This window comes from Anomalospiza imberbis, unplaced genomic scaffold (assembly GCF_031753505.1).
Source record: "Anomalospiza imberbis isolate Cuckoo-Finch-1a 21T00152 unplaced genomic scaffold, ASM3175350v1 scaffold_53, whole genome shotgun sequence".
NCBI classification, from domain to species: domain Eukaryota; kingdom Metazoa; phylum Chordata; class Aves; order Passeriformes; family Viduidae; genus Anomalospiza; species Anomalospiza imberbis.
In genome coordinates this window covers 644,485-657,115 of record NW_027100141.1, presented here as the reverse complement: position 1 = coordinate 657,115, position 12,631 = coordinate 644,485, and the positions used below count along the sequence as shown (strand labels likewise).

The window sequence follows — 12,631 nt, the reverse complement described above, 5'->3', positions numbered from 1 at the left end:
AATAGAAGGGACTGGCAGTGGCTGGATCCCATCCTGACCCTGCAGATTGGACAGGTGGAATTGAACCTTAATGCAATTTGTCGCAAAAGATTAACGATGGAATACCAGATAAATCTGTATAAATAAAGCTATGATTGATTCTGATCATTATTAGATAAAACGGTCTATTTACAACACAGAATAAAATTTAAAAAATAGTTATTTACTCCTCAATATAGGAGCTATACCAATTATAGACTATTCTGCTCTAGGAAGCAATTTTGACGTCACCAGGGCCTTGCTGGAGTGGTTTGAGCCCACCGCAGGCAGAGCCTCCTGCTCCAGCAGGAACTGCCTTTCCTGTGCCAGGAGCAGGGCAGGTCCCACTGCAGGAAAAGCCCCAGGCCAGCCCCAGCACAGGGAAGGCCTCGGGCACAAGGGCAGAGTGCCGTGCTGGGAGCTGTGCCAGGGAGAGCCTGAGGCACCAAAGGCGCCTTGGCAGCAGCAGCTGCTTGCAGGGCATGGCCAGAAGCCTCCCTTGGCAAGCCGGCCTGGTGGTCACCACTGCAATGTCACTGTTGAGTAAGAAATGTCACAGGCTCATCAGAAGGCTGATTGGCATAATGTGCCATATGTTTGGAACTGCTCCTTTTTATATGCTGTTCCGATCCAGGTAGATAAAGTCCCAGTGGCACATATCAGAGGTTTGTTAGGGAAGACAGTGTGGATCAATTCTGCCTCGAGTACAGACAAACCCATTTGTGGGATTGTCTTTGCTCAGGGACCAGGTTGTACATGGTGAATAATGCAGAGTGTTGGAAGAACAGGATGTGTACCTCAGGGAGATCTGATTGTGGGGTGAGTCTCATATGCAAATATCACTGTTTGTTGGATGTTACTGCCACTGTCTTTGCATTAAACCACACCGACATGAGACAGAAGGAAATGTATAAGTGTCGAAGGTTTGTGCAAGTGATATAGAAGGAAATGTGTGTCAAAGGTTTGAGCAAGTGAGATGGAAGGAAATGTGTCTGAGTAAGTGAAAGATGGAAGTTTTTACTTGATGAAGTTTTTACATGATGTTTGGTAGTTATGTTGACGATTCGGAGATAAGGGGTGGAATGTCCTAGGGTGACATTATGGTGCTTGCATCCCCAATCGTGTGTTCGGTTTATGCTTGATGCTATGTTCTGTGCCTTCAGTACTGGCTCCGAAAAGTGAAGGTTTGTTTTGTCTTGTTATCAGCCGGCTCACCTCCCCTCACAGTTTGTGTCTAGGAGAGGCTAGGGCTTGCTTGCGTTCTTGCTTGCTTGCTGGCTTGCTTGCTTTCACTTTGCTCTTGCTCCTGCTTTTTGCTTTTGCTCTTGCTTTTGCTTATTCATTAGTTTAGCTAGGCAATCCAATTTTTTTCCGTGGACTGTTTTTTTTCTTTCCCTTTCCTGAATACCATTTGAACCTGCTCAGGACTGGGACCTGGGAAACACCAAGAAACACCGAGAGCCAGCATTTTGTGACCTGCAGCAGCCATCCCCAGTGCCAGAGACCGATAACAGGGCAACCACTCCCAGCAGAGACTTCCTGAATTTGTCACCTCTTCAGAGCGTAGAAAGACTTTTTGTCATCTGGTGTTGTTCATTTTTTGTGCTGGGGAGTGCTTTGCCTGCTCAATAAACAGGTTGTTTCCACTACTCTCTGAGGAAATTCTTCCCAAACCAGGTGAGCAAGGGGCTGTGAGGGTTTGCTTTCTGGGGGCTCCTTCTGGAGGTTTTCTCCCAAATTTGCCCAAAACCAGAACACTTTAGTACATCAGCAGGCTGTTCTTTGGTGAGATCCAGCAGGGCCCTGTTCAGCCTGTGCTCAGCAAACTGACTGCCCATGAGCCACTGGTGGATGTACCTCACCATGGCAGGCACCTGGAGAAGGCACGGGGAGACTTGGAAAGCTGCCAGAGGGAGGAATGTCCCCAGCTTCCCCAGAGAAGTGCTTTCCTTGCCACCACACTGCCATGGCCTCAAAGGCTTCCAGTGACCATCAGGCATGGCTTGGGAGGCCAAGCAATTCCTGGGAGGATGAAATCCTGGCCACAGGCTGCTTACTTGCTTTGGATTGGAAAACCCCTCCTCTACGAGCATATCCAGCAGGGCAGCACAGGTCTTGGTTTTGAAGATGTGCGAATATGATCTGAGCCCTGTGCCCATGGTGCTGGTCTCTTCCTCCCGAATCCTCTTGATGAATTTGCAAACCAGCTGTAGGAGAAGGGCAGGAAGCCAGGGATGCTCCACGGAATGCTCCAAGCGTGGTGCTCGGCTGAGTGGTGACAGCAGGCCCAGCCCAGCTGGGGATGGCTGCAGGTACCTGCGCTGTTCTGCGGAAGAGGCCACGGGTGTGTTCCTGCTCTCGTGTGCGCTGCACGGCTGCACCTGGCAAAGAGCGAGCGCAACCTGAGCTGAGGGGCTGCGGGAGAGGCCGGAGAACACAGCCCAGCCCTGCGCTCCCCAGGCAGGGACAGCCCTGGGATGCCCCAGGGCATGGAGCACGGCTGTGGGGTGTCTGCCCTGGCCCCTATTCCGTCCTGTCCATGGGCAAGTGCCCAGGGGATGGGATGGGATGGGATGGGATGGGATGGGATGCCATGGGATGCCATGGGATGCCATGGGATGCCATGGGATGGGATGTGGCCAAGCTGGCTGCAGCCACCAACGCAGCAGCCCAGCTCTGCCACTCACCCTCCTGCTGAGGCTTGAATTGCTCCACCTCTTCAGTCTCCTATGCTCGGGCAGCTCCAGGGCCTTCTTCTTTTTCTCCTCCACCCAGGACAGCTTGGGCACTCTTGGGGGTCTCTGCTCCATGTCAGTGACTGGATTTGTGGCTACTTGCAGGAGAGATGCCTCGGAAAAGCTCCAAGTCAGCAAGGCCTGCAGTCGTGCCTGGAAGGCACCTTCAAGAGAGAAGCCTCAGGAAGGCTACAGGACAGCAAGTCCTGCAATCTGGTCTCGAGGGCTCCTGCCACAAGGACAGGAGACTCCTGTCGAGGATTGTGGTCTAGCCTCGAGGGCACCGGTGGCAGGGATGGGAGATGCCTCTGGGGCACAGAGTCCCACGGTCTGCCCTCGAGGACATCTGCAGGAGAGAAGCCTCGGGAAGGCCACGGGTCACCAAGTCCTGGGGTCTGGCCTCGAGGTCAGCTGCAGGAACAACACCTCGGAAAAGCTCCGGGTCAGACACGAACGAGTGCGCTGTGCGGGGGCTCCTCACGGCACCGCTCTGTCCCGTCCTGTCCCGTCGCGTGCTCCGAGCACTGTGGCGTGGTCTTGTCACTGCCAGCTCCTATGTCACCCCGTGTCACAAAGGGTCCTTGGACATGCTGTCCCGTTCCATGCCACGGTGACCGTGCCGCACTGTGTCACAAAGGACCCCTGTACACACTGCCCCCTGCTCTGGGGCCGCCCCCAGCCCACCCAAAGTGGCTCAGGTTGGAAGGAATCCCTCACCCCAAGTGTCTAAGACAGCCCGACAGGATCTTTAGGAACGGCTCAAACCATCAGCAAACGCTGCCCTGCTCTGCGGGCTCAGGGCAGCAGCAGGAGCCCCCAGGGCTGCTGACGCAGCCGCGCTGGGAAGGGCACGGGGCCTTCACAGAAACTGGCATGGCCTTCTTGGGACACGTCCCGGCTGGTGGCCATCCTAAACCCCCGGGTGTGACACAGACAAGGAACGTGTGGGCCAGGGCAGGAATGCTGCTCTGACCCCTGGGGCCCGGGGAGCGCTGACATCAGCAGGTGTGGCAGGGTCCCTGCCCAAGCAGACCTGCCACCCCCCGAGCCCTGGCAGCACCGGTGCCCGTCTCCTGCCCCAGAGACCTGTGCCCGTGGGGGGCTTCTGTGCCAGAATGTGGGATGGCCTGAGGAGGTGAAGAGTTGGAATTTTGCTTCCCATCACAAAGCAGCAACTCATTTGCCTTAACCTCATCCACTGAGGGTCACTTTACAGAACATAACACTACACCAAAAAAGGGAAAAAACAAGGGCCATTCTTTGGTTTTCTCTGTAGGGATGATAATATCCTTATTCTCTTAAGAAATAAAAGCTCTCAAGAAATGAAAGTCCACTCAGTGGTAGAAAAGTAGCTCAAAGAATTGAGTAGATGGCAAAAGGGCTAATCCTCCCCCTGGTACAGAGATCTGAGTGGCCAGTAAAGTACAGCTCTCCCCTCTTGTTCCCTGCAGGAGAATCAGAACCATGAAGGGGAAAAGTCACAGATATTCCTTCTGGCCTCCGTAACCAAAGCTGTGCCAAAGCACAGATGCTGCCTTCAAACTGACTCAAATTCCAGCCTAGACCTCTCACCTTCCAGACAACTCCTTCTCCAACACCCCACCAGCACCAAGCCCCCCAAACTCCCGCACAGAAGCCCTCAACACCCCGCCAGGAGCCCCAGCTGTCCCCGTCCCTCCGCAGAGCTTTCCCACCCTCCAGCAGACGCCCTGGTTCCCTGCAGGTGCCGTGGGATGGCACTCAGGAGGATCTGCTCCAAGGCCTTCCCCTGGAGCACGCTCAGGCTGCCAGGCCTATGGATCCTGGATCATCCTTCCCACCGAGCCTTCCTGTGCATGGCTGCTCCATTTGCACCTTTGCCCTCAGCTCGGACTTCTCCACTTCACCAGGAGTGCTGGGAAAGGATGGAGAGCAGCCTGGCAAGCTCTTTCTGCAGCTCCCTCTTTACCCTGGGGAGGGAGGACATTCCACAGGAAAGCAACTGGTGCCACAAGGAGTGGGTGGCCTCAGGCACCTTTGGGGATGGAACAAGGCCTTGGTTTGACATAAGTAAGCACAAGCAATTCACATGAGTAAACAAGTAATTAGCACAGACATACCTAAGTACTTAGCACCAGTTAGCATAAGAAAAACCTGGCAGGCCTAACTTGACATGAGAGTGACCTGACAAAAAGCTTTAGACACAGTCTACCAGAAGAACTAAGGGCAAGTGTGGAATCAGCCCTGTGCAGGGAAGCCCTGAGGAAGACTTTGTGCTGCTTAGGGGCATCGAGACCGCTCCTGGCCAGGGCCTGGACATCAGCTTCAAGTATGGGAATCTGACACAATGTATTTCCAACCACCTGCCTATGCAATCACCTCAGCAGTGTAAAGATGGATGGTATGTTTGATACAACTCCTACATCAACCCACTGAAATTTATATGTGGCAGAGAAACACTTTAGTGGGGTGCAGACGCCTGCCCTCCTGCCAGGTCAATAAAAGGGCTTTTGGCTGACAATGCATTTGTCTGCCGATTTGTTTGAATGAGGGAGACCCCTCAGGACTGCTGTATCCTGAGGGAACACCGTTGGCCTTGGCCTGTAGGCACCTGCTCAAGCTTAAAATCAGCTGCCTCAGCTTCCAGGACCTCTCTTGGCCAGCATCCTGACATGGATGCAGGACTGCTGTGAGGCACTGCTGGGACCCAGCGGGACAGGACCGGCTGTCTCGTGTCCACGCAGCACCCCTCACACAGCCAGGGCCATCCCAAAATCAGACAAACACTCACGTGTCAGCACAGGGGAGCAAGGAGCACTGGGCTCCTCTCAAGGTATCTCAAAGTTCGAGAATCCACCACAGCACTGGTAAATTTTTGGGGGGACCAAGGACTTTGAGTATCAAAAGGGAAACTCCAATTTGTAGGGAGGGAAGTAAAATGCCTAGGACATGTGATTTGTCAAGGGAGCTGGCAGTTGAACCCTGAGAGAATTGCAGGGATAGCCTCACTCCCATGACCAAAAACTAAGAGAGAGAAGTCAGAAGGTTTTTAGGCCTGTTGGGATATTGCAGGCTATGGATTGAAGGATACACGCAGGCCATCAGGTTCTTGTATGAAAAGTTAGTAGAAGAAGAGATTTGGCGGGAAGAAGACAACAAGCAAATTTTGAAGCTTTAAAGCCAAAATTAGTCAGTGCAGCAGCACTGAGTCTTCCTGCCTTAGACAAACCCTTCCATCTGTTTGTGGATATAGAAAAAGGGGCAGCACATGGAGGGTTAGCCCGGGACCGGGGAGGATCCAGGAAACCAGTGGCCTGTTTATCAAAACTGCAAGACCCTGTCAGCTGGGGGTGGCCAACCTACATTCAGGTGGTGGCAGCGAGCGCCCCACTCGTAGAAGAAAGCAAAAAATTAACCTTTGGAGGAAAACTGAAAATATATACCCCACACTAAGTAAGGAGTATCCTCAGCTAAAAGGCTGAGAAATGGCTCACTGATTCCCAACTACTAAAATATGAAGCTATCTTAATAGATAATGGTTTAGAGCTAGTTGTGAGTAACCAACTCAACCCTGCCTAGCTTTAGATGGAAAACCAGGTGAGGAATTAATACATAATTGCCTAGAAGTTATAAACTATCAAACTAAACTAAGAGAGGACCTAACAGATCAACCACTCCAAGGTGGAAAACGATTGTACATCGATGGATTTTCACGGGTAATCCAGGTCACAGGGTATTGGGGTAGGCTATAGCAGATGAAGAGTTAGTGGCCCTGGAAAAAGGAAAGTTACCTTCCAACTGGTCAGCCCAAGCATGTGAGTTGTATGCCCTAAAGTGAGCTCTGGAAATATTCACACAGAAAAGAGAAACAATATATACAGACTCAAAATAGGCTTTTGGAGTACTGCATACCTTTGGAAAAATTTGGGAAGAGAGTGGGCTATTAAATTCAAGGGGAAAGGAACTAAAAACTTATTTTAGAAACATTAGAAACCTTACAATTGCCAGAAGAAGTGGCAGCAGTATATGTTAAAAGACATAAAAAAGGGGTGACTCAAGAAGCACGAGGGAACCATTTAGCAGATTTAGATGCTAAGAATTCATCCGAACCAGGAACAGAAAAACTAATGATAGCATTAACCCCTATGAGAGAAATGGAAGAAGTCCCCGTATTCAGTGAGACAGAAGAGAAAGAATTCCTCAAAACAGGACCAAGAAAGATAACAAAGGGAAGTGGAGATTAGCAGATGGGAGGCAAATGTTGAATAAACCCCTTGCCAGGAAAATGCTAGAAGGCAAACATGGGACAACACATTGGGGTACACAAGTGCTAAGTGATCAATTTCTAAGGGACTAGGGCTGCACAGGAATTTTTGGGATAGCTAAGCAGGTAATTTAAAGATGTGTGATATGCCAACAAGTAAATGAGAAGGTCATGAGGAAAACACCAGGGGAGGGCGAGAACTAGCCTTAAGACCCTTTCAAAACATCCAAGTAGACTTTACCGAGCTTCCCCAGGTACAACAGTGGAAGTTTTTGCTAGTAATAGTAGGTGATCTGACTCATTGGATAGAGGCGGTACCCACGGTTAAAGCCAATGCCAATGTTGTGAGTAAAACACTTCTAGAATCAATCATTCCCCGATATGGGATGGTGAACAGGATTGATTCAGACCAAGTGTAAGAGGCCGTCTGAAGCCCCCACTTTTGCCTACCAATTGCCACGAGGAGAAACCCCCTTCCTCCACTACAGTTCTGGCTTGGAGAGAGCAGCAGTGCAGGTGCAGTTGCTGCACCGTTACGTTAGCTGTTCCGAACAAGGCCTGGCAAGGACTTGGCAAGGAATTGGCACGGACTTGGCAAGGAATCAGCAAGGACCTGGCATGAACCCAGCAAGGAACGGTCTACTGCATATTTGCCCACTCGCCTTTTGAAGCTGAATGAACTTTGGGGTGACCCTAGTGGTCTCTCACTGAAGACCTCTCATCTGCCCCATTACCACTGTGACAGACGGACAGAGATGGAAAACCCTCCTCCTAAGGTCTGAGACTGAGACCCCTGCCACAGGGAGTGGGGAAACCACTAATGACATGACCTGTCATGTGGACAAAGAAATGTCATGTGCTCAGCTCCCCAGCCTGAGCACTGCCTTCTCCCTCAGTAATAATTAGTTCACCAGAGGAAATGTGGGGGGCTGCTGCTCTGTATCTCCACACCTTCCCCTCTCGTTTAGCAGAGGTGTCAGTGAACCAAGAACTTGCTGATTGTTCAGGGGAGAAAGGAGGGGCTACTTTGATTACAGAGGCAGGTTTGTCATGGCTGCTATCCAAGCTCTCAGTTTCTTGGATTACTAAAAATTTTACATCTCCTTCAGTCATTGAGAAAAAGTTACAGTAATGTTCAACCTGAGCATAGCACTTTCTAACTGAGGCCCTCTGGGCCGCTCCTTCAGGAGGAGGGGTTCCAGTAGTGACTGTCTTAAGAACATTGAAAGGGCCTCTCAATACAATTGGTTGTTGTCGTGCAATTTTTTCCACTTCTATGAGAGCTAAGTGATAATAATGTCGTGCAATTTTTTCCACTTCTATGATATGCTAACCGCAATCAATCCTTTTTCCCAGGCAGTGTATCTTTTCTCAGCATCTTTGAAACCACAGGAATAAAAACCAACAGGCCTTGTCGGACCCTCAGGACACTGCTGCCATATGTGTACTGACAGCCCTGAGGAGGCAAATCCCCATTCCACCTGGAAAGGATCTGTAGGATGGACAGTGCCCAGTGCTTGATAAGCTGTTGCTTCAAAAATCAGCAATTGCAATGCTTTCTCCTGAGAAGGAGTCCAATCCCATTTTACCCCTTCCCTCAACAAGTCATAAAGGGGAACAAATGGGTTGTTCAGGTTACTAGGAAATCTATCTGGTCTTCCTACAGGACATACAGCTGCTGTGGTTTTTTGAATTAAAATCATTGTAGGTTTGAGTGATTCTGGAAGCCCTTGAATTAAAGGGGTCAATATTTTGGGCTTCACAGGTAATTCCATCAGGGATTCAAAACCAGGAATTAATTTATTTTCATGAATCATTTGCAAGCAAGCGGCTTTGTGCACACTTTCTAGGAGTTGGTCAGGGGTGCTAATTATAGCTATGGGATCTCCCCTTTCCAAGGGGCTCGCTCCCCCGGCCCAAAAAGCCACACGCTGTGTCAGGGACCATGTGTCACGTTTATCTCCAGTTGTTAAAAAGACACCATGTCCCCAGTACCCACTGGCTTCTTGTTCTGTTAGTTTAATTTGATCACCACCAGTGAGGGACACCCAGAAAACATATTCTGTGTCTGATTCCTGTGGGAGGTGTCTGTATTCCTTTTTAAGTTTAGCTAACTCCATGGCAGTGTATGGTATGTGTTTGGTTGGGATGTGGGGTTCAAGATCATCACCACTGAGATAGTCATATTCTGTTTTAATTAAGGGTCTTAAGTAATGGCAACAATGTTCCCCACAATTATTTGCTGTTGCAACTTCTTTGTGAGGGTAGATTTGTTTAATGTGAGATTCCTCTGTCTCTGTAGAGGAATCAATATTGTGTGATTTGTCAGCATGTCCCTCTGTTAAGGCAGCTCGCAATGCATAGATCACATTTCTTGCTTCATATAACTGTTTTTGCAAAATTTCTACTAGATTTTGGAGGGAGTCTATTATAGCATGTTCCTCACTTATTCGCTTGAAGCGAGTTTCTATAGCTGCTGTGAGACAAGCTCCCAAAACTGAGCATAAGATAGTTTTATTTTTGCTCAGTTTGAATTTTGTATCATGTTGTAAAGCACATACTCTATCAACCACATTATCCAAATTAAACCAATTATTTTGTGCCCATTCCTCTCCTCCCGGAGAAGGTTTGGCATTTTGCTTAGCTAGCAAAGCATAAAATCCAGCTTTAGTTTTGTCATTAAGGTTATCACTCATTTTGTGAAGGGACCAAAACCACAACAGGGAGGTACAAACTTAAGTTCCACAAACCACACAGCCCTCACTGTGTCGCCCTTCGCTTCCCTGGGTGGGTGAAGGGACAATAATCTGCCTGGGAGGCTCTGCTTAGTTTCTTCAAGTTGTCCCTTCCTTCCCAGACCAGATATACACAACAACAATAATAAAACAACAACAAAACAAGTGTCCCACCTTTTGCACTAAGGGATCTTATGTGAATTTCCAAAGACAGTGTGGGTGCTTTTTCATCTGCAACCCTCCTGTCTAGACCGAAATCTTGTCCATGACGCCAATTTAATGTCACGATCCGCTTATTGCGGGGTGTCGTGATGGTTCTTTTCACCGATCCCAAAAGTGCAATAAGGCAAACAACAAGGGACTATCAGTGAATCACAACAAATGTACCCTTATCCAACACAGTAAATGCGATAGTGGGGATCAGAAAGGAGGTAAAAGAATAGAGAGAGAGAGGGAAGAGGGGGATGGGAATAGCTACCAACACAGGCGAGATCCTCAGTGGTCCGGACGATGGGGATCCGTCTCGTCATGTCGGGGGAGTCTCCAGAGTTCAGGTCAACTCAGGGGTCCAGTTATAGTCCACAGAGGAAAGAGGGGGGAACATGCAGGACAATGAAAGTCCGTTGTGATTGCTGTGGGGGAACAGGTGAGTCTACTGAAACCACCAAAGCAAGACGAATACAATGAAGAATAAGTCCATTGAAATTACTGAAGGGAAGCAGGTCATGTCATTAGTGGTCAGACCACCAAATTCCCCTCCGCCCTATAGTAGGGGTCTCAGTCTCCCTCCTTGGGAGGAGGGTTCTCATTCTTTATTTGTCACAGTGGTAACGAGGCAGATGAGGGGTCTTCAATGAAGGACCAAGGGAGTCACGCAAAAAGTTCATTCGGCTTAAAGGAGGAGAGCAGGCAAATATGCAGTAGGCTGTTCCTTGCTGGGTCCATGCCAGGTCCTTGCCGATTCCTTGCCGAGTCCTTGCCAAGTCCTTGCCAGGCCTTGTTCGGAAGAGCTAACGTAACGGTGTAGCAGCTGCACCTGCACTGCCGCTCTCTCCAAGCCAGAACTGCAGTGGGGAAGGGGTTTCTCCTCGTGGCAATCGGTAGGCAAAATGTGGGGGCTTCAGACAACCTCTTACACCTGGAGATCCATTTTCTACCTTTCTAGTAGGGGTACCTGTTGAGAATTGGCCTTGTCTTCAGAAGATATCAACCTGTAAGGTAACACAGCCTCAATATAATGTGGATAACTGGGATTCTTGGGTTCCTTACCTTCCTCTTGCTCCTCTTGAGCCACAGGAGTTAGAGCTTTTGGGATCAGTGAAGGCTGATGGATGTATTATTTTTAATTGGACTAGTGTACAGCAACAGAATCTCAACAGCAGGTATTCGATTTCAGCAAATTCCAGCCTTCCAATATATAGAAATTCCTCTTATTGCTGTAACTACACTTCAGCACATGTCTCAGTTTCCTCTACATCTCCACTGCAGCTACCTACTGGGTATTTTCTCATTTGTGGAGATCGTGCTTGGTCTGGTATCCCTTCTAGACTTAAAGGAGGTCCCTGCACTATTGGACGACTGTCTTTATTGACATCAAATATGTCTATGATATTAAAAGTATCCCGACATCATAGACAAACAAGGTTGACCCATGCATTTCAGAGTGATTGTAGAGATGATATAAAGTTTTGGTCCCCAGGAGCAGTTGTAACTGCATATATTTTTGTTCCTGGCGCTGCAGCAGCGAAGGCACAAGCTACACTGAACAGATTAGGTTGCTGGCTTGCCAAACAGACTAATGCTACATCTGCTGCACTGTCTAATCTTTTGCTGGATGTTGATTCTGTTAGGCACACTACTTTACAAAATCGTGCTGCTATTGATTTTTTACTATTGGCCCAGGGACATGGTTGTGAAGATTTTGAAGGTATGTGTTGCATGAATTTGTCTGATCATTCAAAGTCAATACATAAGCAAATCAGTGAATTGCATAGGCTTAATACTCAGTTACAACAAGCAGATGGATTTGGATTAGATGACTGGCCAAAATCATTTGGCCTGGGACCATGGTTTCGTTCTATCATTCAATATTTGATTATGCTTGTTTTAGTGATTTTGCTGTTTGTATGTTTATTGCCATGTATTTGTGCTGCTTGCAGAGAGTCATGCATCAAACTGCTTCATCAGTTACCAAACAATGATTGTACAAAAGAAAAACGGGAATTTTTGGGGAATGGCTGCAGGAACTGGGTCATGGATCAATGGAACGGTAATTCCACCAATCCTCTGTTTGAGACCCCAGACCTGAGCTCTGTGCCCAGGAGGAGCTCTGGCCTGGGAAACTGGCCTGGGAAACAACACTGGCCTGTGAACAGTACACTGTGCATGTACAGATAGCAAAAGGCAGAATATCTTTGAGATATGAGTTGTACAAGAACAGAATGTAAAAGAAGATGGACTTAGCAAAGTAAAAAGCTAGCAGATGAAAAACTTAGCTACAGCTGAAAACGCACGTAGAAGAACATAAAACAATGAAACTTTATGAATTGACCAGTGAGAGATTGTTACTGATATTACTTGCAAAAGACTATATAAACTGACTGGATCTTTGAATAAACTGGAGCTTGCTAATCAATCATATTGATTGTGTGCTTGTCCTCCCTCACCGCCCGCGGCAATAGTGGTCGGATGCCGGCTCTCGGCCCAGGAGTGCCCGTGGCTCCAGCAGCAAGGGTGGCTGAGGGGTTCCTGCCCGCTCTGGGGCATTGCTGCAGGGGCCACTGCTGTCAGAGCCCCCTCTCTGCTGCTGGCAGCTCTGCTCCTGGGGACACTGCTCTGCCCCAGCCCAGGAACAGCAGCAGTGCCCAGTGCCAGCAGTGGTGTCAGTGGGACACCCTGTG

The 12,631-nt window shown here is 48.9% G+C and overlaps 2 protein-coding genes and 1 long non-coding RNA gene across 3 annotated transcripts in view; 1 reads left to right on the top strand and 2 right to left on the bottom strand.

Moving 5' to 3' along the window:
- LOC137467193 (zinc finger protein 850-like) overlaps positions 1-12,631 on the top strand; it is a 528,258-nt gene that overhangs the window by 124,668 nt on the left and 390,959 nt on the right. The window lies entirely within an intron of this gene.
- Positions 1-12,631, bottom strand: part of LOC137467192 (zinc finger protein 271-like) — a 443,780-nt gene that overhangs the window by 49,131 nt on the left and 382,018 nt on the right. The gene's annotated exons all lie outside the window — the stretch shown is intronic.
- On the bottom strand, positions 1,780-2,398 carry LOC137467200 (uncharacterized). The gene is made up of 3 exons (XR_010995437.1): positions 2,335-2,398; positions 2,076-2,225; positions 1,780-1,892 (listed from the first exon to the last, which is right to left on the bottom strand). It is a non-coding gene; the product is annotated as an uncharacterized lncRNA (long non-coding RNA).